Below are 12,366 nucleotides of genomic sequence, written 5' to 3' on the forward strand. Positions count from 1 at the left end.
TCTAAAGAAATATGGGAAGTAGCAAAAGAAACTTATTCTAAGGTAAGAGATTGTGCTCAAATCTATGAGATTAAAACTAAAATTTCTAGCATCAAACAAAGAGATTGCTCAGTCACAGAGTATGCCAATCTCTTGATGAATCTATGGCAAGAGATGGATCATTATCGATGCATTGATATGAGGTGCAACTGCGTTAAAGAATTTGATTGAAAAGGATCGAATTTATGATTTCCCCGTTGGTTTACATGTTGAGTTTGATTAGGTGAGAGTTCAAGTATTAGGAAAAGAAGATTTACCTTCATTGAATGAGACCATCTCTATCATCAATGCTAAAGAAAGTCGAAGGGGGATTATGCTTTACTCTCAACCAGTTGAAGGATCAACAATGTTTGGAAATCCAATGATCAGAACCTGAAGTTTATTAGTGAAAAGACATTTGCCTTCAATATTGCAAATTCATAAATTGGTAGAATAGAGTCTTGGTCCTCAAACAAGGATAATCTCTGGTGTAACTACTGCAAAAAGTCTTGCCATACCAAAGAGCAATGTTGGAAACTTCATGGAAAACCAAAAAGTTCTCAGTGGAATAAGGGTCCTAGAGGAGGAACACAGCGAAGCCAGACGAATATGACTCAATCCAAAGAGGATAGGTCACATGATTCCAGTGGTGAAGAGAAGCATGAATTTAACAAAGAAGACATTGGAGGGTTGAGGTCACTCCTTGATTCATTGCAAAAGTCTACACGTACCTATTCCCTAGCAAATTCAGGTAAACTTCATTCCTTATATGCTTTAAGTGCCTTTAGTTCAGATTTTTCAAATACCTGGGTTATTGACTCCGGGGCAACCAACCATATACCCGTTCTTCACACAAATTTCTCACATACCATCCCTGTTCTAGCAACCGAAAAGTATCTATCAGATGCATGATATATATTCCAATCAGCCTTTGCCGCTAAGGCGAATCACGACGATGCAGACGGTCGGGAATCTCGAAGAGATGATGTTTGATAGTGAGGTGGTACCATCTTCACTTGTTAATATTGTTCCGATTCTCTGTCTGGCTAATGAAGTTGAATCTAGTAACCTGAGGGCTGCTTGTCTATGTAAGTTCTTGTTATTAGATTTAGGGATTAATCAGATCGTATAGTTTGTTGCTAGAAGTATTTTTTGTTGAATCTGACCATATCTATCAATTTAACCTTTATTTTTTGTTTATTCAAAAATATCTTGTGCGTGTTTATGTATTAATAGTATTGTTTGAGCTCAAAAAAAATTTAAGCTATTAGGTTTGTTAAAATGTAACAATGATTGAACTCAACCTCAATGTGGACACATTACTAGAAAAACCCTCTTTCTTATGGGTAATAATTGTCAAGAAGGGGGTTTCTTGACAATTTTTCACCTGTTATTGAAGCCACTGTCAAGAAATGGTGGTGACCATTTTTGAACTGTCAAGAAATTCTTGACAGATCTCTTGAAAATTATAACTCATCGAGGATTTGGTTGAATTTTACCAATAGTTTTCGAACTATCAAGAGATTTTAACCAAAAAAATTAATTTAATAATAATAATCAAATTTTATTAATAATAATAATCAAATTTTATTAATAATAATTTTTCATCCTTGATAGTCTTAAAACTGTCAAGGAATTTCTTTTTTGTAATTTATTACCAATTAAATAATAGAATAATGCAATGAAATTTTTCATAATATTTCTCAACCAACAACAATTATCAAAATTCATAAATAAATTTAAACATTCAATAATCTTTGAACCATACTAATTAAGTAAACGAAATTCAACAATAGCAGTGTATCATTCAACAAAAGTTTCATACATATTTTTTTCCCTCGTCGACGCCTTGACATCAATAACTTAAAAAAGTTTGATATGTACAAATGAGAATGCTGAGACAAGTTAATATGGTAACTGTTAGGATTCTTTTTCAATTAGGATAGAATTAGGATTATTAGGTTAGATCCTTTTATAATAATGATACAATATTATCTAATTAGAATATCTTTAGAATTAGGTTATTATCTTTTGAATTGGGCAATTGGAGTCTTTTTAGAATTAGAATAATTTGTAAGGCTATATAAAGCCTAAAACTATTAAGGTTTGGTAGGCAATAATCAATAAAATTTTCTTCCCTTAAACTCTCAATTCTCATTCTTCTTGAAGGTTTTTTTCCTTATGTAAACAGAAATACTATCGTATCAGTAACATTTTTAACTAACCATGCATGAAAGGCTTAAGCAAATATGTACAAATTAAGTATTTAAGCGCCGATGATATGTTTGCTTGTGCATGCGCATTTTTTAATTGTTCTTCAAATTTCTCCTCTGTTATGGTATTAAACTTAAGTTGTAGTTAATTTACTATTCTTTTGGGAGGCGTGGAATTTTCATGTCGCGGTGGAGCCTTTCCCAACAGGCTCCAACACAACCACGCCGTGGCATAGCCTTTCCATGCCGCGACACAACTCCTGTCAACTCATTTTCTGGGTTTCTTTCCATCTCAACCACATTTCTCCATAACTTCCTCACTTCCCAACCATTTCCTTGCACCATTTCACTCCAATAACACTCACATGCATGCAATGCTTCACCCTAACACTCCATTCACAGAAAACAACACAAGGTGAGATCTACATGATCTCAAATCTTAAACTCAAAACCCATATCTCTCAACCAACCTTTCACTCTTCCGAAACCCACAAACAAACCAGCCCTTCCCAAAATTTGGCTGGATTTCCACTCAACAACACCAAATACACACACACATTACACCAACATTCAACACACATAAGATGGGCTTTCCAAACATGATTTAATGCAAGAATTATAATATTCTATTCACCACTGCATTTCTCTTAGCTTAGATACTCGGACCCTTGCTTCTCTTCACCTATTGTCCCCAAATAAACCTAAAATTAGAAATACTTAAAGAACAAGAAGAGAAAATGGAAGAAGTTAGTGTTTAGGATGAAATGCATGCATGAATTACACTTTATCATCTCAATACCCTTGATAAAGTGACTACGTGAATAAAGCTGTAATTGTCTGCAAATTTGGCATGGAAGACGACAAAACCATGATTTGGCATGTAAGACCACAAACCCACGACCAGTGGGCCTATATTTTGCACCTCCATGAAGTAATGTCCTTTCGTAATAGTGAGCCTTCGTTCCTAGAGAGAAAGTGAAAAAGGCTGGTGCCAATTGCAATAGAATAAAAAAAAGTTCACTTAGTATAGTCCATAAACCCCTCTTCAAGCCAATTTCCATCAACATAGGCAAGGATATCAAAAATCCAATTTAAACAAAAGATTGAGAAGCAAGGGCTACTTGAAGAGGCTTATTGTCTCGAATTGTTGGTTGAGTAGTCAACCCTTCTTAAAGACCACTAAGTACAAGATAGAAACAACCATACAAGAACACATATATAGTGAGCACAGTTACCCAAAAAGAGAAAAAAAGATGTTAGTATGGACCTTCAGAAAACTACAAACACAAACAAGCCCGAAAAAAGGTCAAAAAAAAAAAAAAAAGATTAAATGTGCAATATACCAGAGTACTGAAATAGAATCCAATGGTAGTGAAATAGTATGACAACATTCGAAAAAGTCGAACCGGCACCCAAGCCTGCTTATATTTCGACTCAGTGTCTGTTCCCCACTACCATTAGCTACCTTAGCTTCAAAAGTAGAAATCTGATTCAGGCAGACATCCCTTCCCTTCCCGACTTGTATGTATTCATGATGGGTAACATTGCCTTCTCGAAGGGTAGAATTGAAGCCTGCAGACACAACCAAATAACACATGTTACCATTCAGATCCAACTATCCAAGATCGTCCACACAAACATATGTTTTGTTCTCTCATGAAAAACTGAATTTGTTGCAATATCATTTGCTGCCTTATTATCACAATACAATTGAACAAGTCTTTTGACTTGTACCTCCAAATCTCCCAATAATCCAAGGATCCATGTGATCTCACATGTAGTTTTAGCCATAGATATGTATTCAACTTCTGTTGATGAAAGGGATATTGTAGACTGTCTCTTTGAGATGAGAGCTCTTCTAAGTTTTATGCAAAAACCAATAAGGGACTTTCTTGTCATTGGATATGTGCCCCAATCAGAATCACAATAGGCTGTGATATCTAAATCAGCATTTCGTGGTAAAAGAAGTCCAAGGCTAAGACAACCTTTTAAATACTTTATTACATTTATTGCTGCATCCATGTGACTATTTTGGTCCATGCATGAATTAGTTGAGGATATGTATTGTGTAGCTGATATTTGGTCGTGTCAAAGTGAGATAAATGAGACGTCCTGCAAATCTCTGATAATGAGATGCATCTTCTAATGGTAGGTCTATTTATGTCGCTAATGCCACTTTATCATACTATTGAGTGGTGAGTTTTGAATTTTGCTCGACACGGATGGCACTTACCTTGCATCCTAACAATCTAGAATCTAATACAAGTTCAAGAACATATTTCCTTTAGCTGAGAAATATTCCTGCTGGAGATCTTGCAATTTCAATCCCTGGGGAATATGCGGAAATTTTTTATGATGAAATATTTATTGAGATGTTCTTTGAGGTTTTTAATAGCAGCTTCATCATTTCCTGTGATCATAATGTCATCAACATAAATAATGAAGGCAATGAAGGAATTACCTCTGCGCCTTGAGAAGAATGCATAATCATGTTTTGATTGGAGGAAACTGATACTTGTAAGTGCTTTTGTGAATTTTTTATTCCACTGTCTAGATGCCTATTTTAATCCATATAGGGACTTCCGTAAATGAACATACAATATTCTCCTCCTATCATTGAAGTCCTAGAGGAAGATCAATATAAATTTCTTCATTAAGGTCACCATGAATAAAGGCGTTATGGACATCCATCTATGAGAGGAAGATCCATATAATTTTTTTCATTCCATTGTCTAGATGCATGTTAGTATTGTAGTAGGTGTAAGAATGATGACAAAGTTTGGATCTATGAGAGGAAGTTCTTCTTCAAGGAATCTGTGTAATTGTGTCTGTGAAGAGTTGGGAAATGCATCTCTATATGGAAAAGTATTTTCATGAAAAATAACATCCTAAGATACTAGGAATGTCTGAGTGGCAAGATCATAGAGACGATATTCTTTTTGGAGCATAGAATATCCCATGAAGACGCAAGGAGTAGCTCTAAGCCCAAATTTGTCAATAGTCTCCCAACAACTTTTGAGTAACATAGGCAACCAAACACACAAAGATGGCTAAGATCAGGTGTTTCCAAAGAGAATCTCAAAAGGTATCCTACCATGAAGCACCTTGGATGGCATACATTGATTAGGTAAGTAACGATGACCACACATTCGCCCCAAAAGGAAAAAGTTATGTCGGCTTGGTTTTTAAGGGTACATACTACTTCTAATAAGTGTAGATGTTTGCGTTCAACTACTATGTTTTGTTGAGGAGTATAAGTACAGGGGCTCTCATGTAAAATGCCAAGGGATAAAAAGAGAGGGGAACAATTATGATTGAAAAATTCTTTAACATTATCAGAACGAATCCTTTGAACATATGTACAAAATTGAGTTTTGACCATGGCTAGAAAGTCCCTAATGTGAGTGGTGGTTTGGGCTTTGTTTTGCATGAGAAAGACCCACGTGCTACAGAAAAAATCATCGACAATAGTAAGGAAGTACCTAGCACCATCATGATTTAGTCTGTGATATGGATCCCAAATGTCTAAGTGGATTAGTGCAAAAGGACGTTTGGCTGTAGTGGTGCTAATTGGGAATATATTTCGGGATTGTTTGGGTAGAGGGCAAATTTGACATTTTAGCTATAAAATGGAAGCATTGTGACCCAGTCTTTGATGTAAAAGAAAAGGACTTTTATTACTATTTGTATTACAAGAAATTTTATTGGGTGTAATACATTCTAATAAATTGGAAAAGACAATAGAAGAGACATCAAGAGTCCAATAGTAAAGACCGCTATTGACCTTACCCAAGCCCATTAGTTTCCCAGTCAAAGGGTCTTGAAATTCACATTTGGTAGGTAGAAAATGTAAACAATAGTCATTATCTTGACAGAGTTTAGACATAAAAATAAGATTGAAATGAAATGCCAGAACACATAATACATTTTTAAGTACAAAATGGTTGTATTTGGTCAAATGATCGACCACAACCAGAATAGTATCAACCCCATTTGCTTTGGGCAGCCCCATAATGAAATCCATGGAGATATCATCCCACACCTGGTTAGAAATAGGAAATGGCTGAAGCAGACCTGCTGGACTTAATGCATCGTATTTATTTTGTTGACAGACGCAACAAGCAACTACAAATTCCTTGATATTTTCTTCATTCCCTCCCAAAACACCACATTCGAGAGCCGCTTATATGTCCGAAAAAATCCCGAATGGCCCCCAATAGGTGAAGTATGAAATTCATGTAGTATCTTTTGGATGTGAGGCCCCAATTTAGGCAACACCAACCTGTTATGGTACAGCAGATGGCGTCCAACTAATCTGAAATGAGAGTGGTTGTTCGGGTCAATCAGGAGTTGTTGTATTATTCCACGTAATCGGGCATCTTGCTGGACTGCATCTTCTAAACTGTCTAGGCCGAAAAAACAACCCACAGACAGAGCATGCTGCGTAACCGTATCAGGCATTCTGGAAAGAGCGTCTGCTGCTTTATTTTGCAGTCCAGGCTTATATTTGGATACTGAAATCTAGTCCCAACAGTTTGATAATCCATTTTTGCTGACTTTCACTTAATAGTTTTTGGTCAGTTAAGATATGGAGACTCCTCTGATCTGTTCGGATAACAAAATGTCTTCCCAGGAGGTAATGACGCCACTTTTGCACAGCCAACACAACAGCCATTAATTCCCGCTCATAGACTGATTTCAGTTTAGACTTGAGAGACAACCCTTTGCTGAGAAATGCGATCGACTGCCCTTTTTGCATCAACACAGCCCCTAACCAGCTGCCCGAGGCATCAGTCTCTATAATAAATTCCTGAGTGAAATTTGGCATCCGTAGGATAGGGACACTGGTCATGATTCTTTTTAACTCTTCAAAAGCCCGTTGAGCTGCTGTATTCCATACAAAAGAATCTTTCTTTAATAGGCCAGTGAGAGGAAGAGCTATTTTACCATAATCGCGCACAAAGCGACGATAGTATCCTGTTAGCCCAAGAAATCCTCTGAGTGCTCTGATGTCCTTTGGTTCTGGCCATTTAGTTATGCTGTCAATTTTTTAGGGATCCACGACCACACCCTTAGCTGATACTATATGTCCCAAATATTCTAATTGGAGTTGCCCAAACTGACATTTCTTCTGATTTACCACCAGTTGATTTTCCAACAATACCTACAAAATAATGCTTAAATGCTTCGCATGTTCGTCCATCTCCCGATTGTAAATTAGTATATCGTCGAAGAATACCAATAAAAATTTTCTTAAGTATGGTCTGAATATGTCATTCATGACTGCCTGAAAAGTTGCCGGTGCATTGGTAAGGCCAAAAGGCATTATGAGAAATTCATAGTGCCTTTCGTGTGTTCGAAAAGAAGTCTTGTGGGTGTCTTCGGGTTTCACTCGGATTTGATGATATCCGGATTTCAAATCGAGTTTAGAAAACACCGTTGCTCCTTCTAACTCATCAAACAATTTGTCGATAGTGGGGATCAAAAATTTATCCGGAATTGTCACCTTGTTAACTGCCCGATAGTCTACACAGAATCGCCACCCTCCATCTTTCTTTTTCACCAATAAAACAGGGCTGGAGAACGGACTGATGCTAGGTTTTATAATTCCTAAAGTTAACATTTCCTTGACAATACGCTTTATTTCATTTTTCTGGTAATAAGGGTATCGGTATGGCCTGAGGTTGGGTGGTTGTGCTCCCAGAACTAACTGAATGGCATGATCTTTTGATCGGACAGGTGGTAACCCCGGAAGTGGATCGAAGACTCGGCTAAACTTGTCCAAGACCTCTAGCAGTCTGTCATTGATACTCCCCATCTGTTCACATTGAGTCTGTATCTGCCCAAATTCTATCAAACAGCCCTAACCTTCATTCTGTAGTGCCTTAATCATCGCCTTGAGGGATACCATTGTTTTGCTAAGAGATGGGTCCCCATACAGACAAACTGTCTGGTTTCCCAACGTGAACCTCATAGTTTGCTTTTCTAATCCGTAACAGTCTCGTCTAAAGTCTCAAGTCGTGCAATACCCAGGACTACTTTAGCACTGCTCATATCAAATGGGAAAAAATTTTGAACAATCGTCACCCTTGGTAACTCCAAACATACATCCCGACATTCTCCTTCACACCTCACACTATACCCGTCACCTACTCTGACCCCGAAAGACTGAGTCCCCACCACTCCCAATTGTTCAACCACCGTTGAACTAATAAAATTGTGGGAAGCCCTACTATCAACCAACACAATCACTTCCTTACCTTGGATTCTTCCCTCGAGCTTCATTGTCTTTGGACCTTGAATCCCCACCACTGAACTAAGAGAAAGTTCCACATTTTCCTGCTGTTGCTCCGTTCCTGTTTCGACAGTATCTCTACCCCCCATCGGATCTGGGTCATCTTCCTCATCATTAATCAAAATGATCTGAAATTGTTTCTCCCCACATTTGTGCCCAATCAAATACTTCCCATCGCACCTAAAACAAATCCCTTTCTCTCGTTTCCTCTAGATCTCCGCATCTGTCATTTGATGGAAGGGAAAGTCTCGCCGTTGGAAGTTTTGACGTTCGAATGGCCAGAAGGATGTCGTCGATTGGTCGTGAGTGGAAAAATTGGTCGAAGAACCTTGCATGGAGGATTCTGGTGATCGACGATTGAAATGGGACGTGAAATTTGTTTTTAGGGATTCAGCTGAATTAGGAAATTTAGGATTAGTTGGGTTAGGTTCAAATCGGGTTAGGCTAGTCGGGTTATGCTCAAACCAGGTCGTACTCTTAGATCCTTGATTTTTGGGCCCATAAGACAGCCCAGGCCCAGATGTGCGTGAAACCTTATGTGATCCCACTTGGGCTTCTTCTAAAGCCCGATTTCTGTCTTCTATTCGTTGGGCTAATTCCATAATTTGGATTAAGAAATTTGGTTGGGCCAATCTAACTTCAGCCTTGATCTCCACCTTCAGCCCATTCACAAAAGCTACCTGCAATATTTCTTCTTTCTCCCCCACCAACAGAGTTGCAACTACTTCGAACTGGCGACAGAACTCCATGACTGAACCATTTTGTTTGACTGCCATTAAGGATCCGTATGGGCTGAGTTCTTGTGACCCACTAAAACGTTGCAGTAGTGCCAACTTAAACATGGCCCACGAGCTTACCGGAGTTCTGGATTCCGTCCACTGGAACCAATTTATAGCTTCACCTTCCATACAAATGGCTGCCGCTGTTAATTTTCCTTCTTTCGATATCCCATTGAGATTGAAGTAATGCTCAACTCTAAAGATCCATCCGTACAGATCTTTACCGAAAAATATGGGCATTTCCAACTTTCGTCCCCCTATTTCACTGCGGCTTGGACCACTGTTCCCAGACCCACTGGCTCCGTTTGGGTTTTCTTCTTGGTGAGATTGTACATTCTCCGATGATCGCCTCTCAGCTCTCCCAGCTTCTTCCTCATCTTTCGTCGCACCCAAGACTGCAACTCAACTAAACATTCTCTGATTGTACCCATTTCTACTCCCAACTTCATAATCTCTCTCTCAACATTATCCATTCTTGAATCCATCCTTGTCAAGACCATTACCCAGATGACAGTGCTCTGATACTAATTGATAGAACCTGTCCTACAAAAGCAACCAGCAATACCAACAAGCTATTCCACAACACACAACCAACACTCACAATCAATAAGAAAATACCCAGTTATATTAATACCCACACAGAACATTACAACCAGAACAGATACTTCCAGTAGCCTTGTCCTATCAGTACTCAATAAGCAAATAAATTGGGAAAATACAACAAATACACTAAGAAAAATGGTAAACCAAAGGCTGACTTCGAGGGTCAGTCACCTCCCAAAATACTGACTTTAAGGGTCAACTGCCTCCTTTCCAATTTACCTTTTCCTTCTTGATAATTCTTTCTCTCCCCTCTCTGTTTTTATTCACTCCTGGCACCTTTTGTGCTCCTAACCGAATTCTTCCTATATCCACTCCTGTCAAGCCATCTGTAATTTGTCCTTTCTAACAAACTCTAACCTTCTACACACAAATGTCAGCACTTATTCCTCTACTTTTTACCTTTGCCCTTCCTACGGTATACCAACCCTCTTGGTTGTTCATCAGGCAATTATAACTTGAGCAAAGTTGTGGGAGAAAGTGTCCCTCAATCCTTTCTTCTTTGGTTCACTCCTCTCCTCTGGGATCAAACAGGCATTAAAAGCACCAGGAAATGATTCAAAATGGGATCTTAGCATTCCTAATGTTTGAATCTGAAATGTATCCAATAAGTTAGAGTAACTAAGACAATAAGAAGATAAAATAATCTTGTAATTTATTATAAATAATCTTATATTTTAATATAGAGGTAGAATTCTAGATTGAGACAATGAAGCAAGTTTTTCAAAGATGTTACCAATGCTAAAATGCAAAAATTAATTTCACATTTATCTAGTGTGTAAGGGAAAGAGCATTAAATTTAACCTCCTTGAACAAACCGAGACATAATTGATTTCTAACCATCATAACAGTGCTTGTGCGTGACAAAGTAAAGTAAGATTTGTTCATTAATGCAGGAAAAAACATAAAAATGAAGATGCACAGAAAAATGAATGCAGAACTTAATTTAGAATTTAGAAAGTGAAATAAGTTTCACCTCTCCACGGCGACGACATGCACAACAAATGCCTCCGAATAAAGTACAGAATACGGCATACCAGGTCTGGGCATCCATAAAATAGACCTAGGAAAAATATTGGTAAAATTAGCCCTATATCAGCACAATGAAACAGATATATCAGATGCAGAAAAAATATTGGTAGAGTTAGCATTATATCAGCATAATGAAACAGACATAAGGATTAGCAAAGAAGCAGAAGGGCATGACTCATACAAGAATAATAGGAGCCCAGAGAGCAATCACAACGCCAATATTGTTCTTAGCTGCCAAGAAAACAAGTCAATGATAAATATTCACTTCTTTTTATTCTTTTATATGAATGACATAACAAATACATGATATATCTTCGTTTACATTACCACAAGGAAAGAATTCATGCCACTGGAAATTAGTTATCTGAACACTCATGATGTCCTTTGTTGGACCCACTAAAGGTTTTATCTGCAACCAAAATGGGTTTGTTAAAATAAGCGCAGAAACTATTGAGTCTCAGCCTATAAAAGCACAATACTAAAATTTAGTACAGTAAGTGGACTAGTTACAGGGAAATTCATCTAGCGAATTGGGAGTTGGAAAAAAAGAATCAAGCTTCATTATTTATTGACTTTTGAGACTTCCTCCCAAAAGAAACTCCTCATGGCATGTGGTTAAATCTAGCCTTCATATAATGGTTGAGTTTAGAAGGATATTCTAGAAGCCGTTGGATATCTGTTTCCAAGGACTATCCTGATTCTTCTTTTTCATACTAAATTGGAAGTGATCAATTTTCGGGAAGACAATTGGTTTCAGGATAATCCTTTGTTTGGAAGTGTTTCCTCCTGCTTATGGGAACTTCGTAACCTTCAAGAACTCTTAGCTATCGCTGACAATAGAGGACAAGAGGGGGGGAGTTGGATCTTTTCTCTAGCAAAATTTCACCATCATGATTGATGATCCCTCTCTTTCTTGCCAACTCGAACAATTTGAGACTGGGCGTTCCAGGCAGCTTTTTGTTTGGCTGAACTTTTTAGAATTAAGACTACATTTTGTATAAATTTTTTTTTTTTTTTAATTTGCTTTCTCATGCTAGCCCTTTTGAGTGGTTTCTTGTTCACTTTATAATTATCCTATATTAATACATTATTCATAGTTTTTTTTTAGTCAGAAAAAATGTAATAATAATACACGAAGTTTTATGAAAATCAAATGAACACAATGCAAGAACAAATTATTTTGAGGCAGCTTCGATTAACAGATTCAGTCATTGTCCTCTTTGATTTTTATTATAGTCTTTGTCAGTATTTGTAGTACTGATATTTATATAACAGTTACAAGCAGAATAAAGTAAAGGGAGTACTAATGATAAATGAAAGACAAACCTCAATATAGTAACTAAACGCCAACTTCGTAACTATAAGAAGAACCCAGAACAATGTATACCTAACATTAAACAAAGAAAAAAGGACATCATATACTGTAAAC

General features: G+C 37.4%; 1 pseudogene; it reads right to left on the reverse strand.

Annotated features, from left to right (window-relative positions):
• Positions 1-2,878: 2,878 nt before the first annotated feature.
• LOC116131368 overlaps positions 2,879-12,366 on the reverse strand; it is a 61,219-nt pseudogene continuing 51,731 nt past the window's right edge.

This window comes from Pistacia vera, unplaced genomic scaffold (assembly GCF_008641045.1).
Source record: "Pistacia vera cultivar Batoury unplaced genomic scaffold, PisVer_v2 Contig233, whole genome shotgun sequence".
NCBI lineage: Eukaryota > Viridiplantae > Streptophyta > Magnoliopsida > Sapindales > Anacardiaceae > Pistacia > Pistacia vera.